Consider the following 20,838-nt stretch of genomic DNA (forward strand, 5'->3'; position numbering starts at 1 on the left):
CTTTCCATTGTTACTCTCTCCACCGTCAATCTCTTTAAACATTCATAGGCCCCATGGTTGAGTCCGGGATGCGTTCAAGAGTTCCTTTCCTTACTGTTCCTCAGTGTACGCCGATAACCTCCGGCCAGGTGGTGTTGGTGGTGGTGGTGGGGGGGGTCATTATCGAACGCCACTGAACAGTCCAATTAAGATCCTCATGTCCTTTCTTCTCTTTGTGTAGTATCTCTCTCCCTCCCTCCCTCTCTCTCCCCACTCTCTCTCTCCCACTCTCTCCCTCCCTCTCTCTCTCTCTCTCTCTCTTTCCCACTCTCTCTCTCTATGGTGTTAATTTGGGTGTGTTTCAGTGAGCTCTGTAGATGTCTGTTTCACAGTAAAGAGGTCAGCCTCATTTGTCTGCGGAGCCATGGAGGGTCTGAAGGACAGCCAGCCGAACGGACAGAGGGCTAGCTGGCTCTATGGGCTAGCATCAAAGACAAACAGAGCGGGCACAGAGAGAGAGACAAGGATGGAGAAGGAGAGAGAGAGCCAGAGAGAGAGACAGCGAGATGGAAGTACTGTAGGCGACCTGACCAGAGAAAGTGGACAGATAACTAATCACACCATTGCCCCCCCTCTCTCTTTCTCTCTCTCTCTCTCTCTCTCTGTTCTTCTTCTCCCTCTTTCTGCCTCTCGTCCTTAAGTGATTGAGGAGAGCACAGCAGGCTGAGCTTCTGAATGTCTCCAGATTAAAAACCCTCTAACAAATGAGCCCTAAAAATACTGCCCCAGGGATTCTAGATGGAGAGCCAGGACACTGGCAGGAAAGAGAGAGAGAGAGAGAGAGAGAGAGAGAGAGAGAGAGAGAGAGCGAGAGAGAGAGCGAGAGAGAGAGAGCAGGATATGCTTAAAAATAGAAGGAGAAAAAGAACTAGAGAGAGCGAGAGATAACTCTACCATTCCCCAACACACCTGTTCCGTCTTTCTCTCCGATTAGAAAACCAACAGTTGTGTTTTTTCACTCCCAGATTGCTTCCTTTTCCTCCACACCGAATCAGATACAGAACATTTATCAAAAGACATTTCTCCCCCAGCACCATGCAGCCCACTGCCTCTCACGTCACAATACACTCTGCCTTATAAACCACCCTGTTGTTTAAGATTCACGTGCAGCGGGGGAGGTGATATACGAGCAGATATTAAGGAAAAGTTAGATTTTTATAGATGTCACCTGACCTCAGCACCAATGACCTCCATTTTCCCAAATGGCCCAGGTCTCGCTTTTAATGGAGTCCCCATCCGCCATATATCAGCTCCTCTGTCCCTATAAACCATACACGGCCTGGCTTCGCAAACCACCTACGCTTTATCGGTTTCACAAGCAGCAAATAGATATATTAACAAATAAAGAATTTTAATATAGCCATGGATGGGGAAAAAGGAATACATTTGCTGTGTATTTTTTTGTGTCCGTCTGACTTTATTTTCTTTCTTTCTTTCTTTCTTTCTTTCTTTCTTTCTTTCTTTCTTTCTTTCTTTCTTTCTTTCTTTCTTTCTTTCTTTCTTTCTTTCTTTCTTTCTTTCTCTCTTTCTTTCTTTCTTTCTTTCTCTCTCTCTCTCTCTCTCTCTCTCTCTCTGTCTGTCTGTCTGTCTACTTCCCCTCTCCCCCCTCTCTCCTTTCCTCTGCTGCAGGCGTCTGGGTATTGTCAGTGTGATATGTTTTATGAAGGGTCTGGGTGACAATGTCAAAAGTTTGGGAAAGAGGCTGTTAAATTCCCAACGACCCAGAAGATCAGAAGTGCATCACCTATTCCCTCATGTTGAATAATGTCGTACTGTAGATCCTCTAGTTGAGGAATAGACTAGGAATCTCCCGTTTGGCCTCATATAAAGTGCTGTACACTCTCCAGATGTAATTTTGTATGTAATATGGAACGGTATTGGGACACATTTATTTACAGATGTACCATACGCAAACCACTTTTGATCATAGACCACAAAATCACAGATTACAATGAAAGAAATGAGCTTTTATGTTATGTACTTGTCACACCCTGACCATAGTTTGCTTTGTATGTTTCTATGTTTTGGTTGGTCAGGGTGTGATCTGAGTGGACATTCTATGTTGGATGTCTTGTTTGTCTATTTCTATGTCTGGCCTGATATGGTTCTCAATCAGAGGCAGGTGTTAGTCATTGTCTCTGATTGGGAACCATATTTAGGTAGCCTGGGTTTCACTGTGTGTTTGTGAGTGATTGTTCCTGTCTCTGTGTTTTGCACCAGATAGGACTGTTTTAGGTTTTCGCACGTTTGTTGTTTTGTTAGTTTATTCGTCAACAGTTTCTTTATTAAAGTACAATGAATAACAACCACGCTGCATTTTGGTCTGCCTCTACTTCACCTAAAGAAAACTGTTACAGTAATTGTGGGATAATAGGTGGAATATTTTATAAATGTGGCCGTATATGGCTGCTTTAGTCAGGAAGGTTAGCATTAGTTAAATAATGTCTGTCTAATGGTCCATCTGAATAAACTAACACATTAAACTGTTTAGCCTGAATATATGCAGTGTACCACTCTAAGCCAAGGATCAACCCCCCCCCAGTTGTTTTCTCCAGGGGTAGAGATGAGAACTGGAGAAATGACGAAAATGCATTTGAGAGAAACAAGGCAAAGTTCAGTAATTGGAAACGACAGAGACACACAAAGCATCCATCACACATGACCTTTCCTTCTATAGCTCTCTCTCCTTTCCTTCTCTAGTTCCCTCCATTTCTCCATCCTGGGGATGTTCCGCCTGATCTAAATTCTCTCCTCTCCTCCTCATCCCTTCATTGGAGAGTGAGAGAGAGAGAAACAGAGAGAGAGAGAGGGAGATATAATGACATTGCCTTTGTGCCTGAGATTACCTCAGGATTTTTAGCCCCTCTCCCCCAAGACACACACACACACACACACACACACACACACACACACACACACACACACACACACACACACACACACACACACACACACACACACACACACACACACACACACACACACACACACACATGCAGGCATGTTTTATGTTCTGTGTAGGAGCTTAACTAAAAAGAAAGCCAGGGTTCAGGGTAGTTGACTTGTTAAACATGTCCTCTTCCACATACTGTATGTTACATGTTGTCACTTTCTCTCCTCTCTTTCTCTCCTCTCCTTCCTCTCTTCTTTCTTTCTCTCCTTTCTTTCTCTCTTTCTTTCTCCTGTGAATAAATGGCCTTGCTATACCCTCTGACCAGTGGAACATGGAACATGCACACACACACACACACACACACACACACACACACACACACACACACACACACACACACACACACACACACACACACACACACACACACACACACACACACACACACACACACACACACACACACACACACACACACACTTCACATCTGGACTTGTGTTTAATTTCCCGTCAAACCCCGGACAGGAAGCACCTGTCTACATGAAACCGTGCGAGAGAGAGAAGGGAAAAAAAGGAAAGAAAAACATGAATCCATCTGTTGTGGAAACACATGTCACAGTTGTCACATTAAAAGTAATATCAACAAACAGAGCGAAATCCAAATTGCTTTGGAAAAGCCCAGTCGTCTGAAATTAGCACAAATTTAATCTCTCTAAATGTTATCGCGTCTGTCTGATTTTACGCTGAATAAGACCCATTCTTCTTCCTGGCTCTGGGGCTGCTAGGGGCTCCACTGTCGTGTAAAACATCCACATGTGGAGATTATTCTGACTTCACATTAAGAGATTAAAAGATCCAGGTCTGGTCTTGGTCACACCTGTTGGGGGAAAATGGTGACCCTCGCACACACACACACCTTGCACACACACCCTTGCACACACACACACACACACACACACACACACACACACACACACACACACACACACACACACACACACACACACACACACACACACACACACACACACACACACACACACACACACACACACACACACACACACACACACACACACACACACACTGATGGGTGTCAGTAGTCTGACACATGAATAAAACAAAGGTGAGGTTTTGAAATAAGACTCTGTCTGGAACAGTCAACTTATGTTCTGTCATATAAGCTATAGTGACACATTTGACTTAATGTTCATCAGTAAATGTACAGATTCTTACATTATTTAAAAAACGGCGTACTTTTTCACTCCTTCAAGGTATGAGTATTTCTATGTTGTAAGGCAGGCAATGTGCCAAAAATGTAAAATACCATCATATACCAGTCTTTGCCTGCCTAGAACCTCTGCCTGCGTGCATTAGGCTCAACTAAGCCATTGGTTGTCAGGGGAAATGTCCAGTAAATGGGTTAGTTACCACAGCTGCAAAGTCAAACTTTGGTCTTAATTTAAGGTTCGGTTTAGGCCTGAGATTCGCAGTGTGGTTAAGGTTAGGCTTAAGCTTCGGTTTAAAATCAGATTTGAAAAATAAACATTTTAGAAATAGGCAGGGTTTATGACTTTCTGGCTGTTGTAACTAGTGGCTTTGTGGCTGTTGTAACCCAGTAAATTATGTGGAAGATATGGACTAATGTCACTGGTAGAGTCCTGTGATGTGACCGTTGACCGTGTCGTCCATGTTATCAGTTCTCATCCTTTGATGAGGGCGTTAATTCTTTTTTTTTGTCTCCTACAATGCAGGGAAAATATTTTCTCTTCTCTTCGTGGTCTACCTTCTCCTGTCTGTCATACTTTCTATATCCTCAAAAACACAATATTTGATCATTATTATGAAATTTTTATAAGACTCCATCACTCAATTCATATTTAGGGTAGGTAAAGGTTTATATAGTGGTGACCATGCCTTTGGTAGAATAGTGTACTGCAAGGTAGCTTACAGGCACATCAGTCGGTACACTCACCCTGGGAGCAGCAGGTTGTCCGAGCGTCGCTGAGGTGTCACACGCGTCACAACATGTATGTTAATGGTTTCGGCATCAGGGTGGTTTGACGCTGTAGGTAAGTGTTGCTTAAGTGGCCTGTCACAATGGTGAACGCTAGCTGGGGGACAAAGGGGACCTGAGAGAGAGACAGGGGTAGTGGAGAAAGAGAGAGAGACAGAGAGAGAGGGAGAGAGAGACAGGGGTAGAGAGAGAGAGAGAGAGAGAGGGAGAGAGAGAGGGAGAGAGCCAGAGAAAAAGAAAGAAAGACAGAGAGAGAGAAAAGAGAGAGGTCAACATTGTCTGTGTCGTCTCTCTCTACCTCCAGACTATGGGGGTTATTTCAGCGCCTATGCTTTGCTAGAGTTAGTTTCAACCCTGACAACACATTAGGGATGTGTACTGGTTTTAACCAGTTGACATATCAACTGACAAACAGGTGTATTCCTATTCTGTTATGGAATCTTTTCCTGCATTCAGAAGGTTTCTATTTTACATATCTAACCAGGCTGAGGGTATTATTGCAAAAAGGAAAACACATTAGGGTCCATTTGATTTCAAACCCTTTTTGACTGCACCCCTTTTGAGTCGAAAGAAACCAAGAGTGTGCTGTGTCTCAAATGATGGTGGGTATACCACAAACACCTCAGATAATGTACAATAGGTTTTAAGCTACAACATAAGTCAAATACATTTGTATTTGTGTTTTGTATTTATTTAGGATTAAGTTAACTGCTGCCATGGTCCAGCAACATTACAACAATTATACACAACTACAAATATTACATGACATTTCATTTCATAACACTTTTCACAACGTATTAAGCATGTGCCCTCAGGACACTATTCTAGTACCACATACAGAACTCAAATACTTCTAGTGAGTTGAACTCAAAGTCAATGAAAAGTTATTATTACTTAAAGTGTTTATGTGGTACTGACTCAAAACCAAATGAGAAGTCACACCAACATAAAAAAAGATATGATAACAAATGAACTTTAATCCCAGCATGCTTTATTTCAGGTACATTTTTGGAATTGTTCTTGTTCTGTGTTTTTGCATGTACATTGATTGATTGATTGATTAAATGTTATGCTACACAAATAAAATCATTGAATTTTTTGCACCATTTACTGAAACGGTTGTTCCAGTTTTTTAAAATTGTATTTTTTTTTTAATTTAAAATTTATTTAACCAGGTAGGCTAGCTGAGTAATTACAATATAGCAATTAAACACTGGAATGGTAGATCGGCAGAAGATGAATGTGCAGGTAAAGATACTGGGGTGCAAAGGAGCAAAATAAATAAATAAATAAATACCAGTATGGGGATGAGGTAGGTAGATAGGTGGGCTGTTTACAGATGGGCTAAGTACAGGTGCAGTGATCTGTAAGCTGCTCTGACAGCTGGTGCATAAAGCTAGTGAGGGAGATGTGAGTCTCCAGCTTCAGAGATTTTTGCAATTCGTTCCAGTCATAGGCAGCAGAGAACTGGAAGGAAAGACGACCAAAGGAGGAATTGGCTTTGGGGGTGACCAGTGTACCTGAGCGTGCTACGAGTGGGTGCTGCTATGGTGACCAGTGAGCTGAGATAAGGCGGTGCTTTACCTAGCAGAGACTTGTAGATAACCTGTAGCCAGTGGATTTGGCGACGATGAAGCGAGGGCCAACCAACGAGAGCGTACAGGTCGCAATGGTGGGTAGTGTATGGGGCTTTGGTGACAAAACGGATGGCACTGTGATAGACTGCATCCAGTTTGTTGAGTTGAGTGTTGGAGGCTATTTTATAGATAACATCACCGAAGTCGAGGATCGGTAGGATGGTCAGTTTTACGAGGGTATGTTTGGCAGCATGAGTGAAGGATGCTTTGTTGCGATATAGGAAGCTGATTCTAGATTTAATTTTGGATTGGAGATGCTTACTGTGAGTCTGGAAGGAGAGTTTACAGTCTAACCAGACACCCATGTATTTGTAGTTGTCCACATATTCTAAGTCAGAGCCGTCCAGAGTAGTGATGCTGGACGGGAGAGCAGGTGCGGGCAGTGATAGATAGAATAGCATGCAATTAGTTTTACTTGCGTTTAAGAGCAGTTGGAGGCCACGGAAGGAGAGTTGTATGGCATTGAAGCTCGTCTGGAGTTTAGTTAACACAGTGTCCAAGGAGGGGTCAGAAGTATACAGAATGGTGTCGTCTGCGTAGAGGTGGATCAGAGAATCACCAGCAGCAAGAGCAACATCATTGAAAAGAGAGTCGGCCTGAGAATTGAACCCTGTGGCACACCCATAGAGACTGCCAGAGGTCCGGACAAAAGGCCCTCCGATTTGACACACTGAACTCTATCAGAGAAGTAGTTGGTAAACCAGGCGAGGCAATCATTTGAGAAACCAAGGACAGTTTAAATGGCTTAGGTAGTTTTCTCCCACTGTTCTTAACCCTGGCAGTCATAGTGGGTGAATACAAATGTAAACTGTTGGATAGCCTAACGCTGGCTAGATTCCAATAGGAATTGCACATCACTTTGCAAGACAACATAATGTGATTTACAGTTAGGGTTGCAAAATTCTGCTACATTTCCCAGGTTTTCTAGAACTCCTGGTTGGAGGATCACTGGAAAAATGTTTGGAAAAGTTTGCAAAACCACTTGAGGGCCTGATGTGGCCTGTAAACAATAGGTTTCAGGCTACTGTATAAGGCCTTATGATACTGTATATATAATGATAATATTCACCTAGGAACTCACTTGGTGAAGGCTACAGGACTGAAAATGAACAAATTCAACAAACATATCTCTCTGTCACTAACTAATACAGTCATGGGAGGTGACTACAATTCAATCAAAAAGGTAAGGCACATTTGGAAATTATTGGAGGAATTTTTATTTTATTTTATTTCACCTTTATTTAACCAGGTAGGCAAGTTGAGAACAAGTTCTCATTTACAATTGCGACCTGGCCAAGATAAAGCAAAGCAGTTGGACACATACAACGACACAGAGTTACACATGGAGTAAAACAAACATACAGTCAATAATACAAGTATAAACAAGTCTATATACGATGTGAGCAAATGAGGTGAGAAGGGAGGTAAAGGCAAAAAAAGGCCATGGTGGCAAAGTAAATACAATACAGCAAGTAAAACACTGGAATGGTAGATTTGCAGCTGGAAGAATGTGCAAAGTAGAAATAAAAATTATTTGGTGCAAAGAAGCAAAATAAATAAATAAATTAAATACAGTAGGGAAAGAGGTAGTTGTTTGGGCTAAATTATAGGTGGGCTATGTACAGGTGCAGTAATCTGTGAGCTGCTCTGACAGTTGGTGCTTAAAGCTAGTGAGGGAGATAAGTGTTTCCAGTTTCAGAGATTTTTGTAGTTCGTTCCAGTCATTGGCAGCAGAGAACTGGAAGGAGAGGCGGCCAAAGAAAGAATTGGTTTTGGGGGTGACCAGAGAGATATACCTGCTGGAGCGCGTGCTACAGGTGGGTGCTGCTATGGTGACCAGCGAGCTGAGATAAGGGGGGTCTTTACCTAGCAGGGTCTTGTAGATGACATGGATCCAGTGGGTTTGAAGACGAGTATGAAGCGAGGGCCAGCCAACGAGAGCGTACAGGTCGCAATGGTGGGCAGTATATGGGGCTTTGGTGACAAAACGGATTGCACTGTGATAGACTGCATCCAATTTGTTGAGTAGGGTATTGGAGGCTATTTTATAAATGACATCGCCGAAGTTGAGGATTCGTAGGATGGTCTGTTTTACAAGGGTATGTTTGGCAGCATGAGTGAAGGATTCTTTGTTGCGAAATAGGAAGCCAATTCTAGATTTAACTTTGGATTGGAGATGTTTGATGTGGGTCTGGAAGGAGAGTTTACAGTCTAACCAGACACCTAGGTATTTGTAGTTGTCCACGTATTCTAAGTCAGAGCCGTCCAGAGTAGTGATGTTGGACAGGTGGGCAGGTGCAGGCAGCGATCGGTTGAAGAGCATGCATTTTGTTTTACTTGTATTTAAGAGCAATTGGAGGCCACAGAAGGAGAGTTGTATGGCATTGAAGCTTGCCTGGAGGGTTGTTAACAAAGTGTCCAAAGAAGGGCCAGAAGTATACAGAATGGTGTTGTCTGCGTAGAGGTGGATCAGAGACTCACCAGCAGCAAGAGCGACATCATTGATGTATACAGAGAAGAGAGTCGGTCCAAGAATTGAACCCTGTGGCACCCCCATAGAGACTGCCAGAGGTCCGGACAGCAGACCCTCCGATTTGACACACTCAACTCTATCAGAGAAGTAGTTGGTGAACCAGGCGAGGCAATCATTTGAGAAACCAAGGCTGTCGAGTCTGCCGATGAGGATGTGGTGATTGACAGAGTCGAAAGCCTTGGCCAGATCAATGAATACGGCTGCACAGTAATGTTTCTTATCGATGGCGGTTAAGATATCGTTTAGGACCTTGAGCGTGGCTGAGGTGCACCCATGACCAGCTCTAAAACCAGATTGCATAGCAGAGAAGGTATGGTGAGATTCGAAATGGTCAGTAATCTGTTTGTTGACTTGGCTTTCGAAGACCTTAGAAATGCAGGGAATGACTTAGTGGGGAAGTTGAATTTAAGAATTCCAAAAAAACTGCTTTTGTATTACTCATATGACGGTAGTTCTGCTTACTTCAGATATTAAAGTTTTTTAAACTTTTTTTTTTTAGGCAATTGGTTTCGTCAAAATGTTTGAGTAGCCAGAATTTATCCGGTTTTACAGTGTATCTACAATACAAAATCCATGTGAACGTGTGTGTAGATTGAAGGTGTTAGCATGTGTCTCTTCACAGTCCCCGCTTTTGCATAAGGTGTATTTTTATCTGTTTTTAAAATCTGATTCTACTGCTTGCATCAATTACCTGATGTGGAATAGAGTTCCATGTAGCCATGGCTCGATGTAGTACTGTGTACCTCCCATAATCTGTTCTGGACTTGGGGATTGCGAAGAGACCTCTGGTGGCATGTCTTGTGGGGTATGCATGAGTGTCCGAGCTGTGTGCCAGTAGTTTAAACAAACATCTCGGTGCATTCAGCATGTCGATACTTCTTACAAAAACAATTAATGATGAAATCAATCTCTCCTCCTCTTTGAGCCATGAGAGATTGACATGCATATTATTGTTAGCTATCTGTGTACATTTAAGGGCCAGCCGTGCTGCTCTATTCGGAGCCAATTGTAATTTTCCAAAATCCCTTTTCATGACACCTGACCAAACGACAGAACAGTAATCCAGGTGCAACAAAACGAGGGCCTAAAGGACCTGCCTTGTTGATGGTGTTGTTAAAACTGCTTTGGGGTAGGGGGCAGCATTTTCACTTTTGGATGAATAGCATGCCCAGACTAAACTGCCTCCTACTCAGTCCCAGAAGCTAATATATGCATATTAGTATTATTATTGGATAGAAGACACTCTGAAGTTTCTAAAACTGTTTGAGTGATGTCTGTGAGTATAACAGAACTCATATGGCAGGCAAAAACCTGAGACAAAATCCAAACAGGAAGTGGGAAATCTGAGGTTTGTAGTTTTTGAACTCAGCCCCTATCGAATTCGAAGTGGCATATGGGTTATGTTGCACTTCCTAAGGATTCCACTAGAGGTCAACCGTCTTTAGAACGTTGTTTCGGGCTTCTCATGTGAAGGGGAGCTGGATGGGAGCTGTTTGACTGAGGGGTCTGCCAGCAGCCTCGTTCTCAGTCACACGCATTTCGAGAGGTTTCTCTCGTTCCATTGCTTTTCTACAGACAATGGAATTCTCCGGTTGGAACATTACTGAACATTTATGATAAAAAACATCCTAAAGATTGATTCTACACTTAGTTTGAAAAGTTTCTTCGACCTGTAATATAACTTTTTGAACTTTTCGTCCGACTGGACCTGAACACATATTTTGGATTTGTTTACCAAACGCCCTAACAAAAGAAGCTATTTGGACATGAATGGACATAAATGCTGGACATTATCGAACAAAACAAGCATTTATTGTGGAACTGCGATTCCTGGGAGTGCATTCTGATGAAGATAATCAAAGGCAAGTGAATATTTATAATGCTATTTATGACTAATGTTGACTGCGCAACATGGCAGATATTTCTTTTGGCTGGTTTGGGATCTGAGTGCGTTCTCAGATTAGGCTTTTTCCATAAAGTTTTTTTGAAATCTGACACAGGGTTGCATTAAGGAGAAGTGTATCTAAAGTTTCATGCATAACACTTGAATTTTCATCAACATTTATAATGAGTATTTCTGTGAATTCATGTGGCTCTCTGCAATATCACTGCATGTTTTGGAATTACTGAACATAACACGCCAATGTAAAATAAGATTTTTGAATATAAATATTAATTTTACCGAACAAAACATACATGTATTGTGTAACATGAAGTCCTATGAGTATCATTTGATGAAGATCATCAAAGGTTACTGATTAATTTTATATCTATTTGTGTTTTTTGTGACTCCTCTCTTTAGCTGGAAAAATGGAGTTGGTGGTGACCTAACATAATCGTTTGTGGTGCTTTCGCTGTAAAGCATTTTTGAAATCAGACACTGTGGCTTGATTAACGAGAACCCCAGTACTAGACAGATTAAAAAGGCAGAACAACGCTTTATTAAGGACAGACTTCTCCCCATCTTAGCCCCGGTTGCATCAACATGTTTTGACCATGACAGTTTACAATCCAAGTTTACTCCAAGCAGTTTAGTCACCTCAACTTGCTCAATTTCCATATTATTCATTACAATATTTTGTTGAGGTTCAGGGTTTAGTGAATGATTTATGCTTTTAGTGTTTGAAATTGCAATGATGACTTAATTATGAATGATGAATAAGTCATGCAAATATAACTTGTCTGCAGTATATACAGTGCCTTTGGAAAGTATTCCGACCCCTTGATCTTTTCCACATTTTGTTACATTACAAATTACTTATTTGTTACATTACATTACTTAAAAAAAAAAAAATTATCCTCAGCAATCTGCACTCAATACCCCATAATGACAAAGCGAAACAAGTTTTCAGAATGAAAAAAAATGTATTCAAAATAGAAAACTGAAACATCACATCATGTGCATCTTGTTTCCATTCATCATTGAGATGCTTCTACAACTTGATTAGAGTCCACCTGTGCTAAATTCAATTGATTGGAAATGATTTGGAAAGGAACACACCTGTCAATATAAGGTCCCACAGTTGACATTGCATGTCAGAGCAGGGGTTGAGCAGGGGTTGAAGGAATCGTCTGTAGAGCTCCGAGACAGGATTGTGTTGAGGCACAGATCTGGGGAAGAGTACCAAACAAATGATCCAGCATTGAAGGTCCCCAAGATCACAGTGACCTCAATCATTCTGAAAAGTTGGGAACCACCAAGACTCTTCCTACAGCTAGCCACCTGGCCAAACTGAGCAATCGTTGGAGAAGGGCCTTGGTCAGGGAGGTGAGCAAGAACTCGATGGTCACTCTGACAGATCTTCCAGAAGGACAACCATGTCTGCAGCACTCCACCAATCAGGCCTTCATGGTAGAATGGCCAGACGGGAGCCTGACGGGAGACTCTCAGATCATGAGAAACAAATTTCTCTGGTCTGATGAAACCAAGATTCAACTCTCTGGCCTGAATGCTTCACATCTGGAGGAAACCTGGCATCATCCCTACGGTGAAGCATGATGGTGGCACCATCATGCTGTGGGGGTGTTTTTCAGAGGCAGGAACTGGGAGACTAGTCAGGATCGAGGGAAAGATGAACGGCGCAAAGTACAGAGAGATCCTTGATGAAAACCTGCTCCAGAGCACTCAGGACCTCACACTGGGGGCGAAGTTCACCTTCCAACAGGTCAACAACCCTAAGCACACAGCCAAGACAATGCAGGAGTGGCTTCGGGACAAGTCTCTGAATATCCTTGAGTGGCCGAGCCAGAGCCAAAACTCTCTGGAGAGACCTGAAAATGGCAGTACAGCAATGCTCCCCATCCAACCTGACAGAGCTTGAGAGGATCTGCAGAGAAGAATGGGAGAAACTCCCCAAATACAGATGTGCCAAGCTTGTAGAGTCATACCCAAGAAGACTCAAGGGTGTAATTGCTGCCATAGGTGCTTCAACAAAGTACTGAGTAAAGGATCTGAGTACGTATATAAATGTGATATTTCTTTTTTTATAATTTTGATGAATTAGCAAAAATTAAAAAAAAAACTTTTCTTGTTTTGTCATTATAGGGTATTGTCTGTAGATTGATGAGGGGAAAAAACTATGTTATCAATTTTAGAATAAAGCTGTAACCTAACAAATGTGAAAAAAGTCAAGGGGTCTGAATAGTTTCCGAAGTCACTATAAGAGATCTAATGGGACTGGCCCAAGAGAGATCCTGTGTACTTGGTGCATTGGGTTGGTTGGAACCTCTCCAGTGTGCTGATTATTAATACTGATTAATTTAAGATTGACTTTGAGTGTACCTGTGTAGAATTTCAACAAAAAAATATTTAGGACTGACTTATGTTTTGCTACCGTTTCTGAAATTGACTGCAGCTCTTTGTTAAGTGTTGCAGTGATTTCACTTGATGTAGTAGCTGATGTGTATAGTGTTTAGTCATCTGCATGCATAGCTAGCTACGTGTATGATCTGTGTTGTCATATTATTCATATCTCAGAGCCATTTGTATTGCTAGTTATAGCTTAGCTAGCTAACATTGAATGTGGTTGGTTAGCTACTTGTAGATTCATGCAGGGTAGTAATGTTATGAGTTGGGATTAAGGTTCATTGTTTTGCTAGCTAGCTACATGTCTAAACAAAAAACTCCACTATGCAAGTAACTATTTCAATAGAATGTTTATGATTTCACTGCTACAACTGTCGATAGACTTAGCTCGTAAATTCGCTCTGGCTATCTATGCCGATTTCAGGGCACTCTCGTCTGAGTGTGCAGAACAATGTAAAAAGTGTAGTTACATTGTACATTGTCGTGTCTTTGGCTATGCCACATTAAGTGATATGACATGCTATTCTATAAAATAATTTCTCCGTAATTAATATTACCTGATTGAGCTAATCATGTAAATGTAATTAACTAGAGAGTCGGGGCACCACAAAATAATATTTATAGAGCTGTTATCTTCCGAATAAACTCTTAAAGACCTAGTAATATTTTACATCAGTAGCAGTCAATATTAATCGTCATCTTAATTCAGTCTCATCTGAAAGTTGTAAATTCTTGGTTATCTGCACGAACCCTGGCTAACAAGTTGAATCAGCAATTCAAAATTGGGTTTAATTATTTATTTACTAAATACCTAACTAATCACACAGAATTATACATACACATAATTAAATCATAACTTGATTACAAATGTCATAAAGGAAAACTTCCCTAGCGGCGGGACAGATATGACAGCTGGTTACACAAAAGAAAAGGGCTGGGTTTGAGTGAAAGAGCGGGAAGACTGAGGAACAAAGGGCGAAGCTGTGCTATCGTAAATACAGAATCTTATGCATTCTAAATTACCGCCAATTTGGAAAAAGAAAATGCAATAAATATTTACTCTGAGCTGCGCTTCGGTAGGTTGGTGGTAGATGGAAGGCCGTGTTGCCCAACCGAGTCCTTTGTCCTTTAAAGAATGTCTCTGCTGGTAAATTGGATACGTTGTAGTAACTTAGTTGTCTGTTCCTTCCTAACCTGCGTTTGCGGCTGCTGTTGCTAACTCAACGGCTAGGAGGTATCAATTCTGTAGTGAATAAGAGTTCAAAGTACATACCATTCTCAACCAAAGCTCACGCTGATGTTGGCTTCGTTCTGTAGTTATTATCTGTACCATTCTGACATCGGACCGTCGTCCTCACATCCTCGGAACAGGAGGTTATATTGTTGTTAAGGCTTTATATAGGAAGGGAGAGGAGGGCGTGTTTGATTTTTTTTATAGCCCATGTCCCTTCACAGGGGCGGGCCACTGATTGAGCAGAGCCCTACCTTATGAAAACCCAAATCTCACATTTTAGAAGCTAAAATCACATTTCATCCCATCACGAATAATTTCATATTCAAACATTTAAATTGAACAACAATTCCATGTGAATCCGATAACTCTGATGTGTAGACTTTCCACTGCAGAGTTTATGTCATCTTATCATTGATGAGAATGTCTCAGATGACAACCAAACTGGCCTCATATTCATTAAGTACCACCTCATATGTTCAATTGGTCGGATTACCAGACTATAGTTAATTTCCCCCCAACTTCTGATGTTCCCAGAACCTCTATGGTAACCAATGGTTTTGCAAATGTAACATCAGTAGGGTAGAGAGAGGAAAAAGGGGGAAGACGTATTTATGACTGTCATAAACCTACCCCCAGACCAACGTCATGACAACATCTACGAACAGTCAATCTGACAACTATCTGAATTCACGAACATCCAGAGTACACGCTGGCAATCCTCTTAAGGATCCGCCCTTTAAAAAAATGTTTGCCTAAAATGACATACCCAAATCTAACTGCTTGTGACTCAGGACCTGAAGCAAGGAGATGCATATTCCTGGTAGACATTTGAAAGGAAACAAGTTTGTGGAAATGTGAAAGGAATGTAGGAGAATAGAACACAATAGATCTGGTAAAAGATAATAAAAAGAAAAAACAACAGTTCTTTTGTATTTTTTGTACCATAATCTTTGAAATGCAAGAAAAAGGCCATAATGTATTATTCCAGCCCAGGTGAAATTTTGATTTTTGCCACTAGATGGCAGCAGTGTATATGCAACGTTTTAGACTGATCCAATCAAGACTGCCCAAATGTGCCTAATTTGTTAATTAATAACTTTACATGTTTAAAACTGTGCACTCTCCTCAAACAATTAGCATGGTATTATTTCACTGTAATAGCTTCTGTAAATTGGACAGTGCAGTTAGATTAACAATATTTTAAGCTTTCTGCCAATATCAGATATGTCTATGTCCTGGGAAATGTTCTTGTTACTTACAACCTCATGCTAATTGCAATAGCCTATGTTAGCTCAACTGTCCCGCGGACGGGACACAGATCCCGAATACGTTTAAATGTATAAACACACCCATAGTATAAACCAGCCTTTAGTCTTGAAATCTTTGGTTGTTTAGTACGTAGCCTCACATGTGAATCCTTAAAGAGATGGGTGGGGCTAAATCTTAAAAGGGTGTGAACGAATGGGTGTAGACAAATAAGAGCTCTCCAGTAGGTTCCAAAACTTTCAAGGGCCATTTTCTCAAAAGCGAGGTTACAAATTGATCAACTATCAAAGCAGAATTATTTCCCCATTGTTCCTCAGCTGCAGTGTATAATATACAATTTTCTAGCTTTGAGTCTCTACTTTTATCCAATGTAAAAAACACCATTTCAAATGTTTCTACATAAGACCGAATCGAGCCGGTCGGTCACATTTGTCTCCTAATTATTTTGGCATTCAGGTCTAAAAAGTCACTTTCTGACCTCTTCTACCATTGGCAAATATGTATACAAATGTTTACTTAAATCAAAAGGGGTGCTGTCAAAAAGTGATTCAAATCAAATGGAACAACCCGTTATTCTCTGCCAAAGCAGTCTTGACCTACTAAATGTTCATTAGCAAGCAGTCCTTGACAGTGAATAGAGACCAGTGTGTCTCTCTACCTTAACATGGCGGTGTGAATAGTTAATATAACACTGTCAAGGAGTGTATTCAGTCCCTGATGTCTCATTTGTCTAAATCTATACTCTCTCCTCTGTTCTGCCCGACAACAACAAGCTCCTCTGATCAATGTATCTGCTGGTGAGCTTTACTCAACACAATGTCACAGACACGCTTTATAGCTATACATCTATAGTACATGTCAGACAAATATATAGCAGTGAACATAAGGACTGTACCTGCTTTATACCCGTGGAATGAATACACAAGTACTAAGTGCTGTCTCTCTATACACATAGCTGCTACACAAAACATGTACGGGGAAACTGCACTTAGATTTTCAATACTTTGAATGTTGGTTGAGAAAGAATGGACTTAAAACACATAACGAAAGGATAATGGAGTTTGCGTTTGGAATTGACCATGGTAAGTGTCCTAAACATGGACTGTATTCGAACACTCATACACCCAGCATTAATACACATACAGTATAGTGAGTATACAAAACTCGTTATCTCATTCCCAAAATAATGGACATGAATATGGAGTTGGTCCCCCCTTTGCTACTATAACAGACACCACTCTTCTGGAAAGACTTTCCACTCGATGTTGGAACATTACTGCGGGGCCTTCCTTCGATCCAACCACAAGAGCATTAGTGAGGTCGTGCACTGATGTTGAGTGATTAGGCCTGGCTTGCAGTCGGCGTTCCAATTCATCCCAAAGGTGTTCGATGGGGTTGAGGTCAGGGCTCTGTTCATGCCAGTCAGGTTCTTCCACACCGATCTCGACAAACCATTTCTGGAAAAAGGAAAAGGACTTCCCCGAACTGTTGCCACAAAGTTGGAAGCACAGAATTATCTAGAATGTCATTGTATGTTGTAGAGTTAGGATTTCCTTTCACTGGAACTAAGGGGCCTAGCCCGAACCATGAAAAACAGTCCCAGACCATTATTCCTCATCCACCAAACTTTACAGTTGGCACTATGCATTGCGGCAGGTAGCGTTCTCCTGGCTTCCGCCAAACCCAGATTTGTCTGTCGGACGGAAATGATGGTGAAGTGTGATTCATCATTCCAGAGAACGGGTTTCCACTGCTACAGAGTCCAATTGCAGCGAGCTTTACACCACTCCAGCCGACGCTTGGCATTGTGCATAGTGATCTTAGGCTTGTCTGCGGCTGCTCGGCCATGGAAACCCATTTCATGAATCTCCCCATGAACAGTTATTGTGTTGACGTTGCTTCCAGAGGCAATTTGGAACTCGGTAGTGAGTGTTGTAACTGAGGAGTGAAGATTGTTACGTGCTTCAGCACTAGGCAGTCCCGTTCTGTGAGCTTGTGTGGCCTACCACGTTTCCACTTCACAATAACAGAACTTACAGTTGACTGGGGCAGCTCTAGCAGGCCAGAAATTTGATGAACTGACTTGTTGGAAAGGAGGCATCCTGTGACGGTGCCATGTTGACAGTCACTGAGCTCTTCAGTAAGGCCATTCTACTGCCAATGTTTGTCTTTAGAGATTGTATGGCTGTGTGCTCAATTTTATACACCTGTTAGCAACAGGTGTGGCTGAAATAGCTGAATCCATTCATTTGAAGGTGTGTCCACATACTTTTGCTGCTGTAGTGTATGTCATGGAAATAATGTTCCTAATGTTTTGTATGCTCAGTGTACGTATGTAGACAGAAGCACACGCAAGCTGATTGAATCGATGCATAAACCACAGACAAAGAAAACCTGTAGACTACATAGATCCTGAGCAGAGTAGCCAGTAGATCCACTAAGAGACACACAGCCACATCTTCTCTGCTTCTCCTGAAATATCAGCCATCAGAGCCAGCCTGCATATCACCTCTCCTTTGTCTACTCAGATAAAACTGCTGCATTCATCGTATGTCAGATAAACCTCAAAAAGAGAGACGGGCGAGAGAGATAGAGAGGAACTGAGAGTTAGAGAGAGAGAGATGGAGAGAGAGACCTAGACACAGAGAGAGAGAGAGAGAGAGAGAGAGAGAGAGAGAGAGAGAGAGAGAGAGAGAGAGAGAGAGAGGAACTGAGCATTAGAGAGAAAGACATAGACAGAGAGATAGAGAGAGATAGAGAGAGACCTAGACACACACAGAGAGAGAGAGAGAGATAGAGACTCAGCGAGCATAGCCTTGCTATTGAGAAAGGCCGCCGTAGGCAGACATGGCTCTCAAGAGAAGACAGGCTATGTGCTCACTGCCCACAAAATGAGGTGGAAACTGAGCTGCACTTCCTAACCTCCTGCCCAATGTATGACCATATTAGAGAGACATATTTCCCTCAGATTACACAGATCCACAAAGAATTCGAAAACAAATCCAATTTTGAAAAACTCCCATATCTACTGGGTGAAATTCCACAGTGTGCCATCAAAGCAGCAAGATTTGTGACCTGTTGCCACGAGAAAAGGGCAACCAGTGAAGAACACGCACCATTGTAAATACAACCCATATCTATGCTTATTTATTTTATCTTGTGTCCTTTACCATTTGTACATTGTTAAAACACTGTATATATATATATAATATGACATTTGTAATGTCTTTATTGTTTTGAAACTTCTGTATGTGTGATGTCTACTGTTAATTTTTATTGTTTATTTCACTTTATATATTATCTACCTCACTTGCTTTGGCAATGTTAACACATGTTTCCCATGCCAATAAAGCCCTTGAATTGAATTGAAAAAATAGAGAGGAACTGAGAGTTAGAGAGATGGAGATGGAGATGGAGAGAGATAGAGAGAGACCTAGACAGAGAGATAGAGAGAGATAGAGAGAGACCTAGACACAGAGAGAGAGGGTAAAAAAAAAACGCTATCATCACATGTTTTATCTGCCCGTGACAAATTCTAGTGCTCCTCCTCCTCCTCCTCCCTCTACCCTCTTTTCTCTCCCCCATATTTTTTCCTCACCTTATCTCCTGTCTAGGCGCTGCATCGGTTGCCATTTAAGAATAATGTCCCCCCTGTCTATAATGACATTGCCTTTGTGCCTGAGATTACCTCAGGATTTTTAGCCCCTCTCTTCCAAGACAGACACACACACACACACACACACACACACACACACACACACACACACACACACACACACACACACACACACACACACACACACACACACACACACACACACTCACACTCACACTCACACACACAGTAGCCTCGTACGTCAGAGGAAATATGAAAATAAACATAGGTCAGCGAGACCTCTGCAGATCCTGGTTCAGTCCCTCTGATGTCTGTAGACGATCTGCTGGGCTCTCTAAGATCCACCTGCAGAATAACAAATGGATACTCAAATCAAATTGTATGTGTCACATGCGCCGAATACAACATGTGTAGACCTTACAGTGAAATTCTTACTCACAAGCCCTTAACCAACAATGTAGTTTTAAGAAAAAACCCACCCAAAAAAGTAAGAGATAAGAATAACAAATAATTAAAGAGCAGCAGTAAATAACAATAGCAGGGCTATATACAGGGGGTACCAGTACAGAGTCAATGTGCGGGGGCACTGGTGTCGAGGTAATTCAGGTAATATGTACATGTAGATAGAGTTATTAAAGTGACTATGCATAGATAATAACAGTTGCCAATTGATTAGCTGTTCAGGACTCTTATGGCTACGGGGTAGAAGCTGTTTAGAAGCCTCTTGGACCTAGACTTGACGCTCCGGTACTGCTTACCATGTGGTAGCAGAGAGAACAGTCTATGACTAGGGTGGCTGGAGTCTTTGACGATTTTTAGGGCCTTCCTCTGACACCGCCTGGTATAGAGGTCCTGGATGGCAGGAAGCTTGACCCTGGTGATGTACAGGGCTGTACCCACTACCCTCTGTAGTGCCTTGCGGTCAGAGGCCAAGCAGTTGCCCTACCAGGCAGTGATGCAACCCGCCAGGACGCTCTCGATGGTGCAGCTGTAAAACCTTTTGAGGATCTGAGGACCCATGCCAAAACTTTTCAGTCTCCTGAGGGGGAATAGGCTTTGTCATGTCCTCTTTACGACTGTCTTGGTGTTCTTGGACCACATTAGTTTGTTGGTGATGTAGACGCCAGAGAACTTGAAGCTCTCAACCTGCTCCACTACAGCCCCGTCGATGAGAAAGGGGGCGTGCTCGGTCCTCCTTTTCTTGTAGTTCACGATCGTCTCCTTTGTCTTGATCACGTTGAGGGAGAGGTTGTTGTCCTTGCACCACACGGTAAGGTCTCTGACCTCCTCCCTATGG

This window comes from Oncorhynchus tshawytscha, linkage group LG16 (genome assembly GCF_018296145.1).
Source record: "Oncorhynchus tshawytscha isolate Ot180627B linkage group LG16, Otsh_v2.0, whole genome shotgun sequence".
Taxonomy (NCBI): Eukaryota; Metazoa; Chordata; class Actinopteri; order Salmoniformes; family Salmonidae; genus Oncorhynchus; species Oncorhynchus tshawytscha.